The sequence below is a fragment of the Cervus elaphus genome, chromosome 30 (genome assembly GCF_910594005.1).
Source record: "Cervus elaphus chromosome 30, mCerEla1.1, whole genome shotgun sequence".
Classification (NCBI taxonomy): Eukaryota; Metazoa; Chordata; class Mammalia; order Artiodactyla; family Cervidae; genus Cervus; species Cervus elaphus.
This window is the reverse complement of record NC_057844.1, coordinates 31,230,277-31,256,351: the sequence shown is the minus strand read 5'-3', so window position 1 is coordinate 31,256,351 and position 26,075 is coordinate 31,230,277. Positions and strand designations below refer to the sequence as shown.

The 26,075-nt window shown below is 53.0% G+C and overlaps 1 protein-coding gene and 1 non-coding gene across 5 annotated transcripts in view; one reads left to right on the top strand and one right to left on the bottom strand.

Annotated features, from left to right (window-relative positions):
* The window catches only part of SLC7A1 (solute carrier family 7 member 1), a 61,279-nt gene that overhangs the window by 26,299 nt on the left and 8,905 nt on the right, over positions 1–26,075 (bottom strand). For 2 of the 4 annotated variants that reach the window (XM_043891583.1, XM_043891584.1), the window contains exons 1-2: positions 21,899–22,213; positions 3,020–3,115 (exon numbers count right to left, since the gene is read on the bottom strand). The gene's annotated coding sequence lies outside the window, so the exon portion shown is untranslated. Of the gene's footprint in view, positions 1–3,019; positions 3,116–21,898; positions 22,214–26,075 lie in introns of those variants that run through there. The other 2 variants (XM_043891581.1, XM_043891582.1) reach the window with 1 other exon arrangement.
* Positions 14,061–14,134, top strand: TRNAS-GGA. Its single transcript has one exon. It is a non-coding gene; the product is annotated as a tRNA-Ser (tRNA).

Genomic DNA, 26,075 nt, shown 5'->3' with positions numbered 1-26,075 from the left:
TTTAACATTCTTTCAATGACTGCTTACTGCTTCTGAACTGAGGGGAAGGAAATCTCTTCTAAAGAGTCCGCCTGGGAGGTACCTGGGTATGTAGAGTTTCATTACGTTTTCTCTCTGCATACGTGCACATTGAGAAATTCCCAAAAGTAAGAGAGAGGATTTCCTGTCAGGCTGACCCAGAAAACAACAAGGAAACTCCTCTGGAGACCTGCACCCCCAGGGCAGCCCCTTGATGCTCAGACATGGCTATGTACAAAGTCTCTTATCCATGATTAGGTTGAGCCATATGAAACTGTCAATTTTCAGCCAATTTTTTTTTTAACTAGAAAAACAGCCAAGAGTAAACGATTTGTAATAAGCAGTAGTGGACTATGTCCCTAGACATTTCTCTGGGCCTAAATTGTACCATTTGGGGACTTTGCCTGAAATTATAGAAGCCAACGTGCGTTCCAAAGCAGAGGTTTAAGGAAAACAAAGAACAAAGTGGTTTGTAGGTTATTCAAAAGCTTGGAGAGAGAAACCAGCAGACATGTGTCTGTGCCATCCGTGGTGCAGGACATATGTGAAATTTCAGTTTCACCCTCCCCACTTTTTGGCAGGTCATACGCTCACCTGCCCGAGAGACAAAGTTTAGGCCCACCAGGCTGAACAGGTGCAGCTGGGCTGGGCTGCGGGGAGCAGGGCAGACCAGGAGAGCTGTGGGTGGGCGTCTGAGGGATGCGCACTCGAGATGTAAACCTTTTATGTAAAGAAAGGGCTGAGGGCACCAACCACATACCACTGCAAGGATTAATCAGGTCTCATTGGGCAGGACAGACACGAGGGGAGACGGTCCCAGGCTGCCACCTGCCTTCTTTATTTGGGAGTGAATCGATGCACTAGCCTTCGAGCAGGGCATTTTGATCCAGCTGACAGAGTGCCTGTGTGCAAGCGGATACTCCGTCCTTTCCCGTGTTCCTGCATTTGCTCCATCCCTGTCCTCTCCTCTTGGAGCCCCTGGTTACCATGAGGATTACCTGCGCAGCGCTTCCTGTGCAGGGGCACCCCAGCAGGAATGGCACGTTTCGTGACAGGTCGTGCTGGTGTGTGTGTGACCTGCTTTTCTGGTGGCCAAGACTTCAGACACTCGCCCCCAAGAGAAGAGCATTTAAAGTCTGAAGGAAACACCATGGCCCCCTTCCTGGATCCACACCCCACCTGTCTGCAGGCCGACCCCAAGCACCTGTTTGTACACTTTCCCAGCATGGGGATTCCTGTTACATCACACACGTGGGGTACACATCCAGCAGGCAGTAACAGAATTGTCTCCCTCACAGAGAACACGCCGCCGTGGACCTGAAGTCACTCCGCAGCTTCGGGAGCAAGCGGCCAGGTGCATGAGGGCCTGTGGACACAGTAACGCAGGACCAACGATCAAGGGCCAGGAGAAAATGCACTGGAGGATCACAGTGAAGCCTGAGATGGACTAAGTGGCCAAGAGTGTGGACACGAGGCCAGGGCTGGCCTGCGGCACTGAGTGTGAAGGATGGACGGTGGTTACACCGGACGTCACAGGCAGAGCCCCCGGCTCTGCCGTGATGGAAGCTCCGGGGCCATGACCTTGAAGACAGGCTGTTCCTACAGAATGCCACTGGAACCTGACCCCAGGGGTCACCATAAGCCAGGGCTCACTGTCCAGCCTGCGGTTAACTGGGAAGTTCACACACACGGGGCTCACTCGGAGCATCCCCCTGCCCGCAGGGAGGAGCTGGGGAGCCCCGCCCCCTCCCTCAGGGGGCCTCCACGTGGCAAAGGTCATAGCTACGCACCCCCAAGTCCCCTGATGAAGGACTCAGCGAGGGCCGCTGATCCTGACTATGTGTGTCTTCTCAATGCGGCTCCACACTCAAAATTAAGAATATGAAGGGCCCAGAGGACGGACTATAGGAGTATGTGTGTGCGTGGGCAACTGCAGTTCTTTTGCACACACACGCACACACACCCCTCTGAAAAACTGTGATGAATGAAACAGTCACAAAAGTGAAGCCTCCATACTCGGTGACCTGTTACTTATCATAAAATAACCTGAGCAATAACTGTCCAGCACTTGTACAGTAGGATCCTTTTCCCCCAACCTACATCCTACGCCAGATGCAAATATAAGCAACAGTTGAACTAGACCCACTCTCACTTTATTTATTTGGTTTTAATTTTTTGGCTGCACCACATGGCATGTGGGATCTTAGCTCCCCAACCAGGGATTGGACCCGGGCCTCCTGCAGTGGAAGCTCGGAGTCATAACCACTGGGCCACCTGGGGAGTCCCTGGACCCACTCTTATTTAAAGGGACATGGGGGACACGGAGATCCCTGGCCGGTCTTGGCCTTCCCTGCTCTCCACGCCTGTTCCTGTCTCCCCTTGCCCCCATCCCTGGACCCTGGGGCTCCAAGCTCCGGCCTGAAATACACTGACTGACAGGTGGTTACGGCACCCAGGAACAAGCTGTGGGAGAACTCTTGAGGAGAGTGAAAGGCCGAAGACCTCGAGGCAGGGGAGCCAGATGCGAAGACTGGGAGCAGGATGCAGACTGGAACAGGCCCTTGACCCTGAGACCACAACAGCTCCGAAGAGTCACAGGCAGACGAGGAACAGATGCATTGAGGCCATGGTGTTACAGCCGCCCATGGGGCCCAGTCCCTCCGAGAACTGCAGGCCATGCGGACAAAGCCCCGAGTGCGGGGACACCCGCTCCCCACCACGTGCCCTGGACCAAGGCCCTGCTGTCCCAGGACGTCAAGCAGTCAGGATGGAGCAGAAATGCACAAAGAAACTCAAAAGCCCACGAGAGTGAAAGACAAGCCTTTCCGGGTGAGACAGAAGAGCTGGCTGAGACAGGTCAGTGAGATGTTAAAAAAAGAAGGCTTAGGGCTTAGCTGTCAGTTAACTCAAAAAGCCGAGAGCTAACGAAAGGCCTAAATGAGTGACACCCCATTAGAGTAACACCCCAGCACCAAGAACAGACCCTCCTGCTAGACTGTACCTGGACTACGATGTGAGGACTGTCACCTCGTCACCCGGGGGTCCCTGGTCCTGGAGCGACGGCGTCTCAGGAGGCTCGAGAAGGGGCGGCTGGCTCCTAGGAGGCAAGGGAAGAGACCACGTTAGACTCCATCTGGGGGCCCAGAACCTCCAAGCCCATGGCCAACGCAGGGAGGAAAGCTTCTGTTCAGCTCAGCATCAGAGGGCAGGCTAATGGTGGGGAGATGAGGTCTCAATGTAGATGAAGCAGCATTGGGGGGGCGGGGTGTGGAGGGGATGTGGGGAGGCACTGCTGAGGAGAGACCCAGAAACTGGACAAGACAGCCTCCAAACCAGGGGTCCCACCCCGCCACCGCTGCAAATGTGGGGTCACGTCTCAAGTAAGAACGACAGCAGAGCATCACCCAGACAGGCCACGTCCACATAGCAAGGGCACAGAGCCGGCCTGTGCATGCTCAGAGGCCCTGAGGGGCCAGCCGGGCAGCGAGTCCTCTCGGATGCTAGCACTGAGACCCCCAGGTCAGCAGGGCCAGAGAGCCTCAGCTGCCTCCTCCAGGGAACTCAGGACTCCAATCTGTGACCGTCCACTCTCCTGTCCTCGCTGGGACCACGCACAGTGGCATGGCTCCAGTACCCTATTTGGCTGGCAGTAAGCACCCGCCAGCCCCACGGACTTCAGGGCAGGCCCCAGACTGCTCCGATGGGGGCAGGAAGACCCTCCTGGACAAGACACATAAAGTCCTCTGTCTTCCCAGCCGCAGGGTTTCTACTCTGCACGCATTCACGCCCTCACTCACTCAGGAGCGGGAGAGGTTTGGTTATCACACAACCTGAACACGATTCTATAGCCCAAGTGACCCCAGCGAGGATCAGCACTGAGCCAAACACGCACGTGAAGATGTTCACCAACAGCCCCAGTTTGTGACTGCAGTGCCGCAAAGATTCCAGCAGCTGGAATCAACTATTCCATCCCAACCAACACCTTTCGGCTGTTCATCCTACACTAAGATGCCATTCTTTGCCATTTCTCTTTTGCAGATGTTCAGACCTACAGAAAAGCTAGCCTATTTACAATACTTTTCATCTACATTTACCAACACTGAACATTTTGCCACATTTGCTCTATCGTTATGTACATGAACAATTCTCTCCCGAACCACTTGAGCATGAGCTGCAGTAGCTACCATGACACTTGACTTCTAAGCATTCTGATAGCCCACAAGGATGACACCTACGTAACTCTTAACGCCGTTGTTACAGATAAGAAACCGAACATTCACTCAATAGCCTCTAAAACGCAGCCCATGATCAAATGTCCAAAACTGACAGTGTATTGCCAGCTGTCTATCATGTGCCAAGTACAGGGGCAGTGGGAGAAGCGAAGGTGCATGAGGCTCAGGTCACAGTCCAGGGCCGATGGACACACGGATCCTTCCTGGGGACTGATGCCCCCACGGGTCTCTATCTCGGCCCAAGAGAAAGCGGCAGCTCCACCTGGAGACCCCAGGAAAGGCTTCTGCCACAAGGGGATGCTGTTCAGAGGACGAGAGAGCAGGGACGGAACATAAAGACGGAGAGGCTAGACTACAACAGCCCGAACCATGCCGCCCAACCCCGATGTCCAGGTCCTACTTCCGGGAACGTGTGACTATAGCAGGCTACATGACAAGGAGGCTGCAGACGAACAGGGGAACCAGCCGACCTCCGGTGAGATGTTCTCGGGTGGGTCTGATGTAATCCTCAGGGTCCCTGAAGGAGGGGGGAGTCCCGGTCAGAGGGGTGGGATGGGAGAGGCTCTAGGGGCGCTGCGAGCCTCGAACTGTCCGGGGCCCAGACCCAAGGCAGGCAGGCAGCCTCGAGAAGCCAACAAAGGCAAGGCGCTGGATCCTCCCTAGAGCTCTAAGAAGGTACACATCCTCCCAACACCTGGCCTGGAGCCCAGTGACACCCATTTTGGACTTCTGACCCACAGAACTGAAAAACAGTAAATCTGTGTTGTTTTAAGCTTTTTTTTTTTTTTTAACGTATAGGCTTGAAACAAGGCTGGAATCTACCCAAGTGTTGGGGGCTGGGAACAAGTTACGAAGTCTGGCCACCAAGAGCCATCATCAGATCTGTATTTTAGGAGGAAAACCTTGGAATGAAAGGAACAGAATTGAGAAGGAAACAACTGACAATGTTTGGGGCCAATGACAAGATCTGAGCTATTCAAAAAAAACGTAGAATTGTGGAAAAGTTGTATCTGTCACCAAGGTCTCAGTCGACGGTTTCCCAAGACTTCAGAGTTTTCTGAGGACACTGGTGGTGATATTAACAAATGTGTTTTTAGATAAACATATACATATGATGGGCTTCCCTGATGGCTCAGACAGTAAAGAATCCATTTACAATGCAGGAGATCCAGGTTCGATCCCTGGAGACCCAGGGTTGGAAAGCTCCCCTGCAGAGGGAAATGGCAACCACTCCAGTATGCTGGCCTGGAGGATCCCAGGGACAGAAGAGCCTGGCTACAGTCCTTGGGGTTGAAAAGAGTCAGACACATACTGATCCATACTACCCACATAAGTAGAAGCTCGGTGGAGTTCTCCACAATCTTTAGGACTGCAGGGGGTTCTGAGATCACACAGTTTGAGAACCATTGCTTTAGGGCTGCCCTAAGGCGTGGACACAGCCAGGCTGACACAGGCCCCCCAGGAAAGCCACTCTCCAGCTTCCTCAGACAGGGTGAAGCAGCCTGACTGAGGACCTCACTGCTCGTGTCTCCCTGTCATAGCAGCAAAGCAGTTTAGGGATGCTCAACTTAAGCGCTAGAGTACATTAAACCAGGCTGAGCCCACCTGGCTGAGCCCACCAGGATTACTGAGACTGGCATGAACACTAAGTAAACTCATTAGTACTGCTTTTCCTTACTCCAAGAATGTACCAACTGATTTATTCTACTTCGGATTTGTTAAAAGCAGGGTAGTGAGAATGCTACAACCACCTCAAACCTAAAGAATTTTATTTCACTTATTTCCTCATAAATACAGCAGGCCGCATTCCAACACCGCCCTGGACGGGCTCCCAAGGGCACAGGTGTGGTCACGACACCAATGTCTGTGCAACAGGGGACACCCACACACTGATGGGAAATGTGTGTTTATGCAAAATCACCTGGAAACACCAGCGAACACATTTCCACTGAATAATTTATAGAGGAATCAGGCTTTCCCATTAGGCACATTGATAGGAACTACTAAACAGGTTTTTTCGCTTTGTCTTATTAAAAATAACACCCAAGTTTTTTTTCTTGGTGTTGTTCAGTCACTAAGTCATGCCTGACTCTTTGCAACCCTGTGGACTGCAGCATGCCAGGCTGCCCTGTCCAGCTGAAGTAGCTGCTTTGCCTTTGAATGAGTCTGTGTTCTGTTCTTCAAGCCACAAGTGTCTTGAGTGTCAGACACAGTCCTGGAAACCAGGGACACAGCAGTGAACTCATGAGATCAAAATTCCTGACTCTTTGGAGTTTATGTACATCTTATGATTGGGAACATCTTTGAAACATATGGATGGATGACATATCACCAGGAAGAACATGTTTCTGATTCACTAAAGCAATTTCATGAAATTATTAGAAATAAGGTGGCCCCAAGCCAGCGCTCCATCCCACCAGGTCAGATCCGAAGGTCATGGTAAGGAATGAAGAAGCTACAGGAACACAGTTCAAGGCCTTGGGGGGGGTTCCGACAAGTCTTCTGACTCCAGCCAAGTACCACGGCCAGGAGCCCCAGGAACAGACAAGGACCTCCCGAGGGAATGTGCAGGGGACAGGATCCTGGAAGGAGAGCATCTTTTGTTTGAAACAGCAAATGTTAATTAAATTTTTCCTTCGGTGTGAAAAGTTTTGAAATTCCAGCATGAGATTTCTGTTTGTTAAAGGGAGTGTGGGCAAAGAGGCTGGCGAGCACTGAGAAGGAGTTAACATCCTTCCTGGTCCAGGAGAGAGGAGATGACGGACTCAAAGCCCGAGTGCCGGACAGAGGCCTCAGCGTCTCCAGAACCAGGGTAGGGGCCCGCCAGGCATCACCCAGGAACCAAAACTGTCCTCTGAGGCCCTCGCACTTTGTCCTTCCTTCCGTTAGGACCCTGTGGGACAGGCGCCGTGGGGGATGCATCCAGAACTAACATCACGGCAGCTGCGCTTGCCAGAGCCACGTGCTGCTGACTCCACAGGGCCTTCCCGACCGCAGGAACCTGGGAGCCATCCCCTCTGTCCTGAGCCTTCCAGCCTTGAGGCTCTGCATTTGGGATTTACCCAGAAATGAGCAGACTGTAGTAACTGAGATAATACACTCATGAGGGCATACCTGGCTGGGACCAGAAACCCAAATACTCTCTACACATCGTGGCCCCTGCCCTCCCCTGACCCACACCGCCTGCCACCTGGATCTCCACCACGGCAGGACCACACACTCACTCACAGGTTTTCAGTGAGGAAGGACAGGCTTCCACCTGAGGACAGGGGATGGGGGCTCATGAGGACAGGTCTGACTGATGTTACTAGTGGTTTCCCAGAGAAACTCATGGAGCAGACTCCAGTGTCCCATCTCCCCCAAGTTCCAGTGTCCACCCTGATGTCACCTTTATTTGGGGCCGACACCATTTCCTGCCCACTCCCTAAGGTAGAGACAACACTTAAGCATAAAAGCTGTTTGAAGGACCTCACAACATACGCAGACGCGTGTCGTTCTACAATGCCTATTGGGGGAAAAAATTACAAACTCTAAAGGAAATGTCGTCAAAGAAGCAGCAAGATGTCCATTCCTCTCCCAACCCTGCGATAATTAAAATCACTGCAGCCTTTTCTGGAGCAAGGAAAGCTCACAGTCTGACGACTCATCCTCCCTCTGAGATGAGAGATACTCCACAACGAGGTGACCAAGTATTCCTTGACTGCATGCTGTCAAGGTGGGGGAACCCGCCTCACAGTGTGGAGCTGTGAGCAAGTGCTCCGCAGATGCATTTATTTTTAATGAATTGGTTTAAAAAAATCCTTTAAAGTAATGTTTTACTATTTAAAAAACCTACAAAGAGTTCTGGGGATAAGCACGTATTCACAAAGAAACCAAAACCTCGTCCCCAAACCAAGATTGAGAATTACTAAGAGGCAGGCAGATTAAGGGAAAAAAGTAAAAGATGAAAATAATGAACTGATGACTAAGCTCCACTCCTTACAGCGGTTCTAAGGCTGAACCTGGTCTTGAAGACGCGTGGGAGCGTGTTCACTGAGAGTCATGTGAGAAGCTCAGAAGTCGGCGGGGATGGGCTGCTGGGAGGCACCCCCGCCCCCCAAGACAGAAAGGAACCGGGCGGCATCTCCCACTGATGCTTCACAGGTGCGGTGTGAGGCTCAGAGCAGGCAAGAACCTCAAGCTATTCTCAGGTTCCACTGCCACTATTGTTATGAAGAGGTCATTGCATCAGAGTCTGAGTGGGAAGGAGGACCCCGGACTCGGAGATTCTGGGTGAGCACGGAGGAGGCAAGGCCCACGGGCAGGGACAGCAGCTTCCGCCCCAGAAGCGCTCCACCTGCCAGCCTGCAGCCAGCCTCGATTTGTTAACACCTAAGAATCTGAGGCCCTATGACTTGGACGGGACCAAATGGCCGCCTGATGCAGAAGTTCTCACGGACTGTAAAAGGAAAAAATGAGCAGAGCAGGAAACGGGTGGCGGGGATAAAGGAAGAGGGGCACAGAAAGCATGCAGGCTTTCCATTCAGTCATTTCCCTCTGACACTGCAAACACGCTCAGCAGTCAGCCTCCGAACTCCACTGCTGGCCCAGCAAAGACGGGCACGCATCTGTGGGTCAGGTGTCTCCCCAACGAGGACAGCAGCATCGTGGAGGCTGACGTTTTCGTGAAGTGCTTACTCTGTCCCACTCGAACACAGCTCCACTTCCAGAAAAGCAGCTTCATAAAGTAGGGGGAAACGCGGAGCCGTGGCTCAAACCTCTGCTCAGCTGTCTAAACCTGCTCTGATGCTCCTGAAACTCTACGTGAGACCTCTCATAGGTCCCCCGGGGCAACGGGCCATAATGTAATCACAGTAAAATCAGACACAAGGACACTCCTCCCACTGAGCAAACCGTCAGAGACAACAGAAAGAGGAGAAATGGTTTCTGAAGACAACCTGCCTGGGTTTTGACCCCCGACTACCTGAATGACCTCTCGCAGGTTACTCCGAACCCCTACTTCCCCACTTCTGCAATGAGGAAACTACTGTCGAGCTCACAGAATGGCTTAAAAATAATTAGAAATTGAGATTATTATCCCTATAGCAACATCAAGCACTTCTTAAAAATCAATGAATCGTTAGGGAGACGTTCTCTGAATAAGGGACATAAGAAGAAACACTTCCTCTTTGCTTCTTAGTTTTTCCAACTGCACAGGCTCCTGGCTGGCACTCTGGAACTTCTTGCCCAAACAGCTATGTGAGCAACTCCAACAGACACATGCAGCCGGGGGAGCTGCTATTTAAAGACATCCTCCCATTTAAGTGAACAACCATTTGACTACGAATATCAGCCCTTACTGATATTCAGTCAGGCTTCCCCAGTGGCTCAGTTGATAAAGAGTCTGCCTGCAATGCAGGAGACCCAGGTTTAATCCCTGGGTCAGGAAGATCCCCTGGAGAAGGAAATGGCAACCCACTCCAGTATCCTTGCCTGGAGAATCCCACGGACAGAGGAACCAGGCAGGCTACAGTCTGTGGGATCGCAAAGAGTCGGACACGACTAAGCGATTAACTTTCACTTTTTCATCAGCCCTTACATGATGTGTCACTATTTCCAAAAAATCAGCTCATGAATGATGCCTGCTCTGAATCTGGACATTTGTGGCTTCTGTCTGCCAATGACTTACCCCAAAGAGTTTACTAAAACAGCATCTTTGCCAGTGAGGAAGTGACGTACTGCTAGAAAGGTGAAAGGGCTGCTCAGGAAGAATATGATCACAATATGAAAACTGCAGGGCTTTCTCCAAAACAAGGGGTCGAGAGGAGGCCTGGGGAACCTCAGGATGGAGTTGTCGGGGTGGGCCAGGGGGAGGCCGGGCCAGGCATTCCGGGACAGGATGGGGCGTGAGGAATATGGAGTCCCAGGTGAGCAGGCAGAGGGAGCCAAAGTCGGGGCGCCCACAGTCCAGGCCGACCTACAAGATCTCCTCTGACTTGATGATGATTCCCTCGTAAACACACACTTTGGCCCTACGCGGACACACTCTCCTGAGACTCAGAAAATACAACCCCTCATGGCCTCTATGCTCAGGATTCCCTGAGGCCCCCTGCCAGGGCCCAGGGAGATCTGGGCATGACCAGGAAAACACGCCTGTGTGCGGGGAGGACGGCGTCTCCCCACCACACTGGGTAGGTCCCCCAGGAGGAGACAGCAGCCCCCGCTCCTGGTTTCTGGGTAGCCTCGGCGAGTTACCCCCTCCTGCCCTCTTAGCCAACATCTCCTGTCTTTGAGACCCTGTGGTCTGGGGCCAAGAGCCCTTAGCCTGTTCTCACTCTCAGAGGGCAGTGGGTAGGCTCACGACTAACCCATCACTTTGACAGATCAAAGCCAAAGCCACTTCCCCTCCTGGGGCCCAAGAGATGGTGTCATCAGGGCCTAGGAGGGGAACATGGTGATGATGGCACAACAAGGTGAACGGGCTGAATGCCACTGAAATGTGTACTTCAAAATGAACAACAGAAAACACATACGATTCAAAAACTGGAAAGATTCCTCAAAAAATCAGAGTCGTCACCATAGGACCCCAACCACTCCTAGATATCTAACAAAGATAAACAAAAGCCTATAAAAAAACTTTTATACAAAAATCTGCATACAGATGTTCATAGCAGCACTTTCACAATGGCTGAAAAGTAGCTAAACCACCCCAAAGCCCATCAACTCATAAGTGGAAAAACAAAATGTAGTCTATCCATTTGTTGTTGTTCAGTCACTAAGTTGTGTCCAACTCTTTGCAACCCCATGGACGACAACACGCCAGGCTCCCCTGTCCTTCACTATCTCATGGAGTTTGCTCAAATTCAGGTCTACTGAATCAGTGATGCTATCCACATGAGGGAATATTATTCAGCCATAAAGAGGAATGAACGTGGATGAGGAACAACAACGTGAATGAACCTTGAAAACATTATGTTAAGTGAAAGAAGCCAGTCACAAAAGGCCACACGCTCTGTCAGTTCAGGTACATGAAAAAATCTGGAATGAAGACAGAGAGGAGATGAGGGCTTGCCTGAGTGGGTGATGAAAATGTTCTGAAATTGTGGGAATGGTTGCCTAATTGTGGATATAGTAAAGCCACTGAATTTGTACTTCAAGTGGACGAACTTTATGCTGTTAAATTATATTCAGTAAAGCTGTTAAAAGATAAGAGGCACCCAATTCACAAGAAAAGCCGGTATGGCTTTTCTATCAAAGGTGGCCAAGCAGACCCTGCACCTTCTATACGAGTTCAGTTGCAAAAGCAGCACTGTGTCCCCCATATTTTAATTCTGCTTCAAGTCAAAACTCTGCCACTTCCCCCCAAAATCAGTAATTATAGCTCTGGTTGCAGTTGGTAGGACAACCTCCACTCTATCTGCACAAGCCACTTACACGTAACAGTCATTTTGCTCCGAGAGTTTCACAAACGTGGACTTAGCTCCTGTTCCATGAGCCCTCCCTGCACCGCACCCCCTCGTCCTCCGTTCTGTGACACTGAACACAAGCTCCAGTGTCAATCCAGAGCTTCAGATTTCATGGTGACAGGGCACAGAATAACACGACTGAGGAGGCCTGCAGCAAACGTTGGTCTTAAGTGCTGCACACAGTTTAAGATTCCAGCTCACACAGGGCCCGGGCTTCCCCGGTGGTTCAGACAGTAAAGAATCTGCCTGCAATGCAGGAGACAGTGGGTTCGATCCTTGGCTCAGGAAGACCCCCTGGAGAAGGTAATGGCAGCCCACTCCAGTATTCTTGCCTGGGAAAATCCCATGGACGGAGGAGCCTGGCGGGCTACAGTCCATGGGGTCGCAAAGAGTCAGACACGACTGAGCGACTAACACTTTTCACACAGGATCCAGGGGAAAAGGGACCCCTCTCCCTCTGTGTGTGACTGTGGTCCAGGACCTCAGAGAAAGCAACCAATTTAATAGAGAATTAGCAGAAAGGAGACAATCATCAGGCAGCAAAAAATCTAACCAGGTCTCTAAGCACCAGCAGAGTATTTTCTAAGCCGGTCAAGGTGCACCACCAGGGTGAGCAAACCACCCTGAGAGAGGCGGGGAGGACGCGCCCAGTTTGAGAAGCCGGACGGAAGAACGCATAGGAGGCCGGCTGGGGGCGACTCCCCGCACTGAGTTCAGGGTGCTGGCGAGGCGGGGTCGCAGCCCCGTCTGCCGAGGCACACCTGGACAGGTGAGTCCACGCCACGCTCCCCGGCTCTCCCACACGCTGGGTACAGCTCCCTGCAGCCGGGTGTCTGCCTGCCCCTCTCCGCCCAGGAGGTGGCCACAACAGGGTGGTGGCTCCGGAGGAGTGTGAGAAGACACACTGGCCGGGGATGCAGCCAGGACAGCAGCCTGGGTCCAGGAATCGGGAGGCCTGCCTGTGCGGCCCTGCGGTTACCCGGGGGATCGGGCAAGCGCTCGCCAGCCTGGGCCTCTGGACTTCGGTCCTTGGACAGACTTCACGGTTCTCCCGGGGCTCAGCGCCTGGCTGCTGCAGTCGTACCCGGAAAGGCAGCAGGGAAACGATGCCTCCAAGGGCTCTGGCCGCCCCGTGCCAAGCGCCTCTATCTACAGCAGCGTGCTGGACGGGCCTTGGGGCATCAGGGGGGCCCTCCTCCTTCTAACAGGCACGGTTCCTGCAACACCCGACGCCCACCTTCCTCTCGAAAATGCCCACAGGGGCTCGTGATTCCTTACAACAACACACTGCAGGATAAAGACGTCTAAAAGAGATCTTCAGTTGAATTTAATAAAATCTGAGCAGCTGGTATGTCACAGACACGGACCGGTTACATGACGTGAGTTAGGCTGACATAAAGAAGAGGTGGGGATGGGGCGGGGGCAGAAAGTTCCCCAAAACGACACAGAAGCCCCCCTGCCCCCCGCCACAGCCTCACTCACACATACCGCCTAGACGGGCCCACAGGGTGGACACCCCCCTGGCAGCTCCTGCCTGAGTGTGAACCCCTGGGCAGGTGTGGTCGCCACGTCTTCACCGCACAGGAGACACCGTGAGCTCAGACAAGCACCAGTCCCCCGTTTCCCAAGGGAAAGACTCTTCTGTCTTGGTCTCACCCCTTGAAAACTGGGTCACGAGTCTTCAGTTCAGTTCAGTTGCTCAGTCAAGTCCAACTCTGCGACCCCATGGACTGCAGCACACCAAGGCCTCCCTGTCCATCACCGACTCCCGGAGCTTACTCAAACTCATGTCCATCGAGTCAGTGATGCCATCCAGCCATCTCATCCTCTGTCGTCCCCTTCTCCTCCTGCCTTCAAGTCTTCCAGTCTTACCCTTCAGATACAGCTCCCCACCCACCCACCCCGCCTTGCTCCCCGCTGTGAAGACCAGAGAACAGGGAGGCAAGAGAGAGGTTAAAGTCTCAGACGACACTGGGTTCAGAACACGGCGGGCGAGTGACTTAATCTCTGTGGGCTCCCTTTTTCCCCACTGCAGGACGAGGCCGGTTCTGGTCCCTCCCAGCCCGGGCAGGGTGGGGAGGAAGGGGTTAACACTGCGGTGTCCGGAGCGTGGCAGTGCCGTCATGAGCACCTTCTTCACCCCTGTGGGATCTCACCGGCAGCCCCTGTGTGAGGAGCGCCAGAGGGCAAGCAGGTCCTCCAAAAGACGCCTGCTCTATTCTCTGACGGGGTTCCGTAACTGATTAAGCACTGTGCAAACACGCGGTTTAAAAAACAAAAATAAGCTTATTGTTTGACGTATTTCCCTCTGCACCTGTTTAGATAGTTGCAGGTTCGAGGGCTGCGGCCTCAAAATAGTGTGGGCTTCTCTGGTGGCTCAGAGGTTAAAGCGTCTGCCTGGAATGCAGAAGACCCAGGTTCGACCCCTGAGTTGGGAAGATCCCCTGGAGAAGGAAATGGCAACCCACTCCAGTACTCTTGCCTGGAGAATCCCATGGAGGGAGGAGTCTGGTAGGCTACAGTCCATGAGGTCACAAAGAGTCGGTAAACTGACTTAAAACTATTAAAAAATACATATATAAGGACATGAACTGTGTGAAGAAATGGACATACACATTATAATTAGTACTGAGTTTAGAACCACTGACTTTTGTTTCTGGATCTGTAAACATCTCCGGTCCCACAGGGCTGGTGGCCGTGGCGCGTGGGTCCAGGGCTGGCCGCGGCGGTGGCCCTCCTGGCCCCCGCTGTCCTTTAGGAGCTGAAACCCGCTCGGGCGCCCCCTTCGCAGGTGACGGGTCAGATGGCTCAGCTGTGAAGGGGGCTGCGGGCTGAGACCACTCCACCCAGGGGCCTCTTCGCCCTGTCTGGCTCTTGGGCCCAATCCGGCCGTTTTAGGAAAGGAGATGCTCTGTTTCACCTGCTCTCGGCCGGGAGGCCACGCCCACCGTGAACCCCAGCGGAACGCGATGCCCAGTCACGAGGCCGCTTTCCTCCTGCCAGGAGGTCTGGACGCTCACAAAGCCCCGTGGTTTGTTTTGCCAAACTGCACATACATTGAATGGAAATGTTTGTTTTCCGTGTCCCGCTTTACGTCTCTGCAGACAAGTGATTAAAGAGTAATTTCAAGGGCACTTTTTCCGCTCATCCCCTCTAACCTGCTTACATCAGGCTGCTCCACTTCCTGCCTTTTAACTTATGTTTCTGTCGGCGTATCATCCACTCTTCTTTGTTGACCTTTCCGTGAACAGCGCTGCTTCAAAACCCTTCTTCAAAGGAGAGGTCAGGGTGAAATGTCACCAGGAAGGGTGCCAGATGGCCAGTGGCCAGGGGCACCGGCTCCAGAGCTGAGCCTACCTGTGACTCGGGCGCCAAAGGCAGGAGGCTGGACCCCTGGACCTACCGCCAGCCTCACCCACACCCCAGAGAAGCCGGGTCCACCAGCCCAGAGCCTGGGACCCTCCATCCAAGAGCTGCTCACAGAGCACCCACTGCACACACGCCCTGTCAGGAACAGCAGGCGACAGAGAAAGCTCTGTGCTCCCTGCTCTGGAGGCTCGTTTCACAGAGAGAATGAATCTGTTAAAAAAAAAACGTACAGAGGGAACACGCGGGAGGACTTCCAAAAGGTGGAGGTGGGGGAGGCTGGAAGAAACCAGAAAGGTTACTGCACAGAAGAGAAGACGGCTGAGACGGGGTGGCGGTGGGGGGAAGGAAGGACACGGAGGATGTGCTAAACCACTGACACTGGAGGCAAGAGACGGAAACACGGCCAAGCAACTGACGTCTCAAGCCCGGGAGATCGAGGACCATAAAGAGGCAACGTCAGGGGTACATTTTCGGGTGCAAAAATCTAAGTTCCTGCATTCCAGGTGAGGGTGAGACCCACATAAGATGCTGTGACCTGCCGTTCTGGCTCTCCAGTCCCCTCTGCTCTGGTTTATAAAATACAAGTGATCGGAGGTACGTGAGAGCCATGTGGTAGCCACATGGGGGCCCTGAGCAGCAGACTCCCCTGACGTGGACAAAAGGGTGTGACTGTGTGTCCCCTGGGGCCCCCCCTGGGGCCCCCCCTCCCCGCTCCAAACAAGGCCGGACCACAGGCGGGACACCACTCACACCAGCCTGCCACGTGAACAAGGACAAGTAACGGCTCAGCGTAAGTCTGCCCCAAGTGTATCAGGACTTCGTTCCAAATGCTGCCCATAAATTCTTTTTCAGTATTAAAAAACTTAATACTAAAATGGATCCACCGATTGTCTACAACTCAAGTTTCTCTGCATGTCCAAATTTAACTGGGCATCCGACCAGTCTTCTTATTTGCTCACCCTGCTGACTCCCAGCCTGGTGTTCACAGCCCAGGCCTGAGCACCTCACTCCCACCCCAGACCCTCCTTGCCCCTGACCCTCAGCTCTGACCCACAGACAAAGCAAAGGCCCTGCCCACCCGCCAAACATACTGTGCGTGGAGGATGCCCCCATCACAGATCCAGAAAAGGGACAGAATCTGTGAGAAAGGGGAAAACCGCCAAGTATACGAAATATATCGGGGAAACAGGGGTGGGGAGCTCCCGACAGCACATGAGTGGGTCTTAGAAAAGACTGGCTAAAAGTGAGCAGTTTCAGGAGGGATGAAGCAGCTTTAGTTCTCAGAGGGATGAAGATAGCTGCTAAGAGCCTGGCATCCTCTCTAGTTAGCTTAATCACAAAGAAATGGGTCCTCGGCCAGCGGCCTGCATCTTCGCAGCATCTGCAGGGAACCAATCCCCCGGAAGGTGGCCCACGAGGGTCAGCACTTGGGTGACTCGGCCAAGTGCCCATGGCAGCTGACCAACGTCTGCTGAGTGAGCGAATGAGGGAGTGAATGCATGAATCTGGACTTCTCAAAGAACTTGTTCAATGAAATTTGAAATCTCATTTAATCACTGAAAAATCCGAGTCTAGGGTAAATCTTCCACTCCTTGGCACACCTCACCAGAGCAGCTGATAGTCTTTGCTCTTTAACCAGTTTGTCAGCTGAGAATTATTTGTACTACGAGGTACAAGCATCTGCGCTGGGTCTAAACCAAACAAACGAACCTGAAACACCTGCTCGTCACCCGACGAAGCACCTGTTAGGATTCACACGCAGAGCCGAGGAGCAAGGCCGCCCGCTCCCAGACAAGAGAGAACCTCGGTCCCAAAACGTTTTTTTTTCCCTACGGTCCTTTGTGTGACCATTGTAGCTGGTCTTTAGTTACGGGAGCGCTTAATCAAACAAACATCTGAGAACACCACAATTTTCTTATTTATACATAAAAGTATTATTCAACCCTGTTCCGATTTCCCTTGCTCTGGCTTGGAAGGTGTCCCAAGGACGCCCTAGCCAAACAAGAAACTTCAAAAAAACGAGGACGACATATATTTTTAAAAGAGGGTACTGCACACTGTTTCCCAGATAAATCCCTGGGGTATTTTGAGAATTTTATAAAGAAACTTTGGCTCTGCTACTATGAACTTCCCATTCTGCTAACAGACCAATAACTTAGGGTTTACAGACACGTTCAAACCTGGACAGTGGACGCTGGGTGGAGCCCTGGGAGACGATTCCCCTGGTGTCCGACAAACCTGCTCTTGCTTCTGCTGCTAAACGTTCAAGTATTTCATGATGGGGGTAAAAAAAAAAAAAAAAAAAGGGTAAAAGTGAGTTTAATGCACAAATCTAGCCAAAGGTTTTTCATACCAATATCTGAAGAATTAAAATTCAAAGAGGTGTATGCTGGTTAGTACAGTAACGTGGCTTTTCAGACTCTGTCCTCATGTGGGGGACACGGGTGCCAGCTCGGGTCATCCCCCCGCTGCCCTGCAACCTCCAAGGAAGGACCCATCCGCCCACAGCTCCCCATTCTGGGCTGGAGATACATGTTTATCATTAATTTTCAGCAAACGTCATCAAGGCTCTGTGCTGCCTAGAGCTGCGGTGAATAAGAGCGAACACTCGCAGGAAGGACAGAGTCAAGGAAGACAGGACTCTCTTCAGCGGGGGAAAAGGCCCACACGACCATCTCAGTCCTAACACTCGGGGTTGGTCGCTGCATCGTGTCACTGTTTCCTGGGGCCCCCAGTCTCCGCTAAAGGCTAACAACACCTATCTCAGATCAGACCTACAGGACCTCCCGGGGCTGCAGGATGCAGACTTGGAAGCCACCTGTTTGGGGTCACCAGCTCCCCCGTGCCACCAAGGACCCGTTAGATGCAGGCACGTAATCTTCCCAGATGACAAACACGCTGGGTCTGTCGACATCAGGGAGTGAACAGAGGAAGGAAGAGTACAGCCAATGGGAAGCAGCACGCACTGACCAGGGGCTGAGAGTGCAGCCCCCAGCTGACGCCTCCGGTTGGCCACTCCCCACACCCAGGCCCCTGACAGTCAGACAGGCAGTGTCCGTCTGAAGGATGCAGGTGCCGGGCTGGAACCCAGGTCGATCCGTCCGGGAACACAACTCCCGCTCCTCCTGCCTCCATCCTGGCAGCTCTGGTGGGAGCTGCCCTCGCCCCAGCTGGTCACCTCCACTGCTGAATCTCTTTATCGATCATGTACGTGCATGTTAGTTGCTCAGTCCTGTCCAGCTCTGTGACCCCATGGACTGTAGCCCACCAGGCTCCTCTGTCCATGGGATTCTCCAGGCAAGAAGACTGGAGTGGGTTGCCATTCCCTCCCCCAGGGGATCTTCCCGACCCAGGGATCGAACCCAGGTCTCCTGCATGGCAGTCAGACTCCTTACCCTCTGAGCCACCAGGGAAGCCCAATTTAAATGCCAATATGAACCTTCACAAATTATCAACAAATTATCAATTATCAACAATTATTAACAAATTATCACAAATTATCAACAATTATTAACAAATTATCACAAATTATCAACAGAGCAACACAAGGTCAACTCTAGAATTCAACTGCAGTTCCATACCTAACACAGTCTGCTGTCCTGAGGCCTGACGCGGCTACGGTGCGGTGACCCTGAGAGTCACTCCTCTCCTCTGGACCGCCCCCTCTGCAGCTGACTCCGCTCTCGCGGTGACCTGGCACAGTCCAGCCCATCTGGGCTGGGGTCAGAGAAGTGAGAACGGGGCACTGACCGCAGGGGAGTGGACGGGGTGGAGGAGGACGCCCTGGAGAGAGCCAAGGAACCTTCCAGACTGTGGTTCCGAGAGCGGGCTCCTCATTCAGACGAGAGGGCTGTGCCCAGCTCGCTTCAGGGGGACCCCAGGGTGTGAACAAGATGACTCGGGTGGGCACCACGGACACCAAGCGTGTCCCACTCCCCCGAAGCTCACGCAGCCTGGACTCGGAGAGCCAAGAACAGAAAGAAGGGTATCTTGGTCACACGGGGCGGCTCTGGCCAGAGTCCTGTCCCTGGGGAGGCTCACAAAGCACGCTTTGTACAGGGGCCTGTCCCATGACAGCGTTCCCAGAGATTCGCGATAACCCTGGCCCCACAGGCCAGGACAGTCACACCCTTCTCCCGTCCACTTTTCCTTTTCCGCCCCCGCTCCTTCTGGGCCTGTGGGTGACCAGCTGTGGAAAGCACTGCGCTTTCTTCCTATATGCTGAGACCCCTGCAAGTCAAGGCGAGGGCCCAGCCCACCGCTGGGGCAGGCCGGGAACCCGAGGATCGCCTCGCCCACCTCTCTTTCTGCTGGCGCTACCAGAAGGGGCGCTCCCAGATCATCCCCTCCCGGCCCTCTGACGTGCTCTCCTCCACCCCAAACAGAAGCTGAGCCTTCTTCGGAGTTTGCAGACTAGCAGTTTCCCCTCTCCTGTAACACAACCCTTGTCGGATTCTGCCCAGAGAGCAGACATTCGAGATACCTGAACCACGGCTGCACAATCGAAGCCTTTTTGCAGATCTGACCGTCTGCCGTCCTCTGTCTTCCACTGACCCTGATGCCACCGAGACCCCATAGCTGAGTGTGCACGGCCGGATGCAAGGGCGTGTTATTTTCACATGCACACATCTGCATGCCTAAATAGGAGCACTGGGCCGTCTCCGATCCTGTCCACCAAGGCAAAAACTAAAGGACCTTGGGCAGAAAGCCTGCCCTTCAAGCGGCTCCTGGAAGTTGAGACCCAGGAAAGGAGGCCGGGCGTCCCGGGGTCTGTCTCCAGGCTGGTCCACCCCAGAGGCAGTGAAGTCTGAGGAGCAGCGGTGAACAGAAGGGGGCCTGGACACAGAGAGAAACCCACGTGTGGGACATGCCTCTCCCCTGCTACTACTTCCTGGAAGACGAGGGCACCGCGAGGACCCACTCACACTAGGAAAGCAGTGATGCTTCAGTATCCAAGTCTGGTAGTTCACGTGGATGCCGGTCACCAGGTAGGTTTTTTTGTTTGTTGTAATAACAGCCACTCTGCTCCTTCGAGTCATACTCCATATTTCTGGGCTCACACAGGCCGAGTGGCACTTCTCAATCAAAACCTTTGTCAGTGTCCTAACTCAAGAGCTTCTGTTTTCTGCTGCATCAGATTTTTACTGTCCAGGAGGGACAGTATAAAAGGAGTTTACACTGTGGACACTACACTGCTGCACGGAGCTCTTTAGAGTCTCCACCATCACACAGCGTCTCCCATTTCCTGCCGAGGGCTGGAACCCCCAAAGCAAGTATCCTGACCCGATCTCTTTCAAACCCAGAAGCAGAGAGCATGGCCCTGAGGTCAGGGCTCAGGGGTCAGGGTTAGGGTTAGGACTTGCTCGGTCACTCCCTCTGTAGCCTGGCCTGTGGCAAGGAGGTCTCTGGGCTTGTAAGTCCCTCTAACTGCTGGGGAGGCCTGCCTGGGGCATTTGGAGGGAAGGGTGTGGTGAGTCCCCAGAGGGGACCCCAGGACCAGGGTTCCAGCCCCAGCCCCTGCGGCCCTCACGCCACCACACCTGACCCCCAGAACATCCACGACACTGCTCTTCCTGCCCTCGGCCCCTGCAGACGAGCCACAAGTGGGTGGGGCCGGTCCGTCCTCCTCCACACACAGCCTTCAGACCTTAACACACGTCTTAACCTCCTCGCTGGCTGCTTTCCTGTGCTGTCACGACGACCAGGCCCGCTCAGCGGACGGACATCCCCTCCGCCAAGGTGATGAGCGTCAAAAAGCAGAGGGATTATTCAGGGCCCAGCCCCGAGGTCTCACCCATGTAACATGCTGCTCGTCCGTCCTAACACCTGGCGAGACACATAAATAATGCGTGTGTCTCCAGAGACAGAAGAGTGGAGGAAAGCTGTTTATAAGACACTTTGCATGAGGCGCCGGGAATTAAATCTGATTTTGCCTGAGAAAGAACACTGTGGTGGGACTTTACAAAAGAGGCTACTAATGGCCATGGGATCAAGGGCAGGGGTCAGTCCCCCACCTTGACCCCGGCCAGACCCTGCCACAGCAACTGCCGTCCACAGCCCTCCAGGAACATCCGGTCCTGGCTCATGGTTTTTTACAGAAGTGGTCACAAGTCCCAGATTTTAAAGAAAAAAATCAGTGATGTTTCTATGTACGATTTAGCCTTCCAATGAACACATGGATTAGTGAGCCAGATAACAAAGCAAAAACAAAACCCAACTACAACTGAATGTAATGATATTCCACTTCCACCACTGTGCCCCTCGCTATCTCCCCGGGAGGTGGGGAACATTTAGACTGAGGAATTCCAGAGGGGCGTCTCCACGACACGTGCAGTGAGGAAACAGGCCACCTTCAAAGCTTGCTGGGAAGAAGCTGATCAGCCGGGGGCCATGCAACACAAATCCACGCACCGGGCAAGAAGCTCCCACCTGAACGGCCGTCGAAGACCGCCAAGCTGCCCCTGACCATTCAAAGGCCAGTGGCCAAGGCCACACCCCTGGGCCTCAGGCCTGCCGGGGGACGGTAGGCCCACACCTGAGCGCCTGTCCATTCCGGAAACTTCCTCCGAGGCCGACGGAACGGAAGTGCAGGGGCTTCACACCTGTGCACCCACCCAAGCCCACACCCCGCCTCGCCAGGTGGCGTCCTGGGCTGAGGTCTTGGGAGTGGGGAGCCCTGACACCGTGCCTTCCGGCCGCCCCAGCTCCAGCAACACCAGACCCGTAATGAAAGGTCCTGACGCCCTTTCTTCCGTTAAGAACCTCCAGACCAGGACAGAAAAAGGGGCAGCCTCTCCTTAGCCCCACCGCAGCCTCCGGGGATACCCTACATACCAGTCCATGCCACCTCCATCGCCTCCTCTGTCGCCATCCCTGGGACGGGCTCTTCTCTGGACAGAAACCTCCAAGAGCCTGAAGACTAACCGTCTGCACACCAACCCGACCGAGAGCTCACAGGCATGAACACCAGGCAATGTTCTAAACTCATTTTACATCCTGAATCCTCAGCACGGCCTGCAACGTGGGGGCTATTACTGTCCCCATTCTCCACATGGGGAAACTGAGGCAGGGAGCTGCCGGCGGGCCCGCACATGAAGTTCTTGCGGCTCTTTCCAGGCCGTCCTGTCCCCTCCCAGGGCCTCTCCCCAGCTGGAGCTCCACCCCTGCAGCCTGACTCACCACTTCCTCTCTGCTGTTGGCGGCAAACAGATAACCAGGCCGGTCAGAGATGAATGGGCCCTGGCCCCTCCCATCCCAAGGGCGCAAAATAAACGGTTCAGGAGCAGCAAGTGCTTGGGTTCCTGAAAGGACATCTTTTGAGCGTCTGCTCCACACCACGCTCCGCTCCGGGTGCCAGAGCCTGGCCTCAGGGGACTGTGGTGCAAGCACCGCTGAGGTCTCCTTGACGAGGTCCAGCTGTCGGGAGTTTGACAGATGCCTGTGACCCGAGAGGACGGGGAGCTGCTAGGAACTCTGCCCCTGGCCTTCAGACGCAGACCTGCGGGCCTGGGAGATCCCCGGGTCTGTGTGCAGGCGTCTGAGACACTGGAGGGCTGACCTCAGGATGCGAAAGGCCCTGGGATCTCATGCAAACTTACACACTTAATGCACCTGTATTCCTCTTCTCCCTCCTGACGTCGCCCCTGCGGCCACATCTGCCCAGCCCGCACCGACACGTTTCAGTTGTGGGTGGAGGGCGAACTGTAGCAAAGAAGAGGCCGCGTGGCACAAGGCAACGTGGGTCTCCTGTTCTGGGCACCATCTGCCCAGGCGTGGTGAGGCTTGCCCCCGAGGTTTAAATTTCTATTTTTATTAGTGTACACTCTGCAAGAGAGAGTCTGCATGGAGCAGGATGAAGCCCACGGGCCACATGCGTGTTAAAGTGAGCTGTGGAGCCCTGCTGGCTGGAGGCAGTCTGGGGCGGGGGGGAGGGCGGTTCTAGAAGAAGTCCCTGCGCCATCACTCGCTGGAACTGGGGACGCTGCTGCTTCCTCCCACAGAGCCTCAGAGCGCTCCCTCCGTCCTGGGTGCCAGCGCCTCACCCGGGCAAGACAGTGTTTCTGGGCTGTGCACAGCCACACACCTTGCTGGAAAGGGAGACCCTGCCAGGGGACGAGGGCGCTGAGCCAGCAGCCCCCAGGAGGCCCCAAAATCTCCCGCCACCCGGAGGCTCTCCTGGCGATGCTGGGAGCTGCAGGCCAAGTTCACGGTGGCTGAGCCCTCGCCAGGACTCATCAGACCACAGACCCGAGAGTCTTTCAGGGATGAGGACTGAATCCTAGTGCAAATTATATCCAATGCTTTTCCAAAATTCTGTGTGCATCAAACTCTGACACTCACGAGACGCTCTTCCCGGTTCAATACAGATTACTCAAAGAATTGGGGAATGTTCTTGCCTAAAACCTCCTAAGATTGCCCTCGAGGGAGAAAGAAATGTCTTCCAACAAAAGTTTTTTCTACAAAGACCAAACTTGCTGTTAAAGATTTGAAGTGATAGATTTATGGGGGACACATTGTCTGCATGCTTGCTAAGTTGCTGCCGTCGTGTCTGACTCTTTTGGCAACGGCCTGGACTGTAGTCCACCAGGCTACTCTGTCCATGGAATTCTCCAGGCATGAACATTGGAGTGGGTTGCTATTTGCTCCTCCAGGGGATCTTCCCGACCCAGGGATCTTACCTCTCCTGCATTGGCAGGTAGCTTCTTTACCACTAGCGACACCTGGGAAGCCTCTGGGAGATATGTTATGTGATTACAATTACAGATTATCTCCTATTTCACATAATATTAACATATATAACAGCATAAAATCAAGTTCCTGAGGATTCTTCTCAAATAGTAACAACAGTGGTGATATTTGTAACTTATAAATGAATTTTAATAATACTATAAATTAAGCACTCTCAATTCTTAAATTTAGTGAGAAGCAAAGTAAGTAAAACAAGTCACAAGAAACAAGGACAGATATTTGTACACTGTTTCAATAAACTAGGCAATTTATCCTGTTCCAGTTCTCTTGTCACTGTGCTTTTGTTTCATACAATCAATTCCCTTGACTTAAGGTTGTTTGAATAATTATAACAATAAATTACATATACAGATTTGTAAGTTACAGAATACTAATTTTTTTTAGCAAAAAAACTCAAACACTTCTCAAACAAGAGAACAAAATCCATTCAACCTTTTTAAGAAGAATGATTTAATGGTGTGACTGTTATTGCTAATGTTGTATTTTCAACGCCCTGCTCAATTTTAATCCATCAGACCTCAGAGTCCAAAAATTAATGTCTCCAAGAAGAGTTTTTTCTTACTCTTCTTCCCACAAATCCTCAACTCTGAAAGAGAAGGCTCACCTTTCAGATGGGCTCTTCCTCCAATCACACTGAATAAAAGTCAAAGTGCTGAAATTAACTAATGTTTGGGCCATCCCTGGGGAAAAAAAAAAAAAAAATCACACAGCCCAGCCAGGCCACCTTCAAAACGCCAGCGTGTGAGGTCAGCTTAGGACAGAGCAACCCAGGTCTGCATCAGCAGCAAACCACCCCGGGAATGCACACAGATCCTGCCTTGTGCCCCTGTCTGCTTTCTGGGGAGTCATCACACAGAATAATGTCCACTTCAGTCAGAAAACCTCAGTCACCACTAAAAGAAACCTTTACCCTCCACTGTCTTTGTCCAAACCAGGGTGGACAGAGAATTCCTCCGAGGCCCCAGTCCAGGCCCTGTAAAACTCCCGACACTACGGAGGAGGGGAAGGTAGACAGGCAAGGTGGCACGCCCAGGCCCAGCTCTCTCTGCAAACTTCAAGTCACCCCCAGGGCTGTCTGTAAGGCCACAGAAAAGAGTAAGAATTCTCAGAGCACACGCAGGTCCAAGAACACGTGCTCTGCGGGGGAAGGTTCACTTTCATCTCTATATAAACATGCCTGTCCCCGGGTGTGCACCTGAGCAGTGCCAGCTTATCTCCTCTTAGAGACTGAAGCCAAAGAACAGACGGCCACCACCCTCAGGAGCACCCGGCTGCGGGCCCCAGCAGCCCTCCCCCAGCCCAAGGGATGCCTTCCCCAGGGGCCTCCAGAGCCCTGTGTGGAACAGGCTCTACAACCCAAGTGCCGGCATCCTTTTGAAGGAGGAACAAAACGCCCTCACCGGGGTAGGCACCGGCGGCTGTAACACGCAATCTCTGAGGCCAGGGTCGTTCCTCCAAGCCAGCTTCCGGAATGAGACGCTGCATTATTAAAGGGCTTTCTAAGTCAGAAACACGGCGGCAGACAGCCTATGGTATAGCTTGGTAGCACTGATGCTCGAAGATGAGAAGCTTCTGGCAAGTCAGGCAAAGTTCCCCACAACAGGATAGGTCAGGCCGGTGCAAAGAAGCCTCAGACACAGAGCACGTGAGAGGCTGTCATCTCGCCCCATCCGTGAAGAAGCCTAGTGGTCAGACGCAGGAAAACCCCTTCTTGCAACAAGACCTGATTATTCCCAAAACAGAAACGTCACAGGGTGGTTTGCACCAAAGCACAAAAGGTGGTACGTGTCTATACCAAAAGAAGCCCCAAATAAACCCCAAATCAAGATGCCAGGGCAGAGTTAATTAAAAATAATTTAAAATTAAATTTAAAATAATTCATTGTTCTTTCCACTCACCAAACTGTTACTATACAGCTCAAAGGCACCCCTCCTTTTTTTCTATCTTAGCACAGGTTATTTTTTAACATTTTTTATTGGGGTATAGCTGACTAATAATGCTGTGATAGCTCCAGGTCGACAGTCATGCTCACACATGTATCCATCCCTCCCCAAACTCTGCTCCCATCCAGGCTGCCACATAACACTGACCAGACTTTCCTGTGCTGTACGCTAGGTCCTTGTTGGTTATCCATTTAAAGACATCCCCCCAGCTCGCCTTCGCCCCGCTTTAAACTACACTGCGGTTTCACTGATTATAAAAATAATTATTTCAACAAACATTTGCTAAGCACTCGTTCAGAGGCTACATGCCCAGCAGTGAA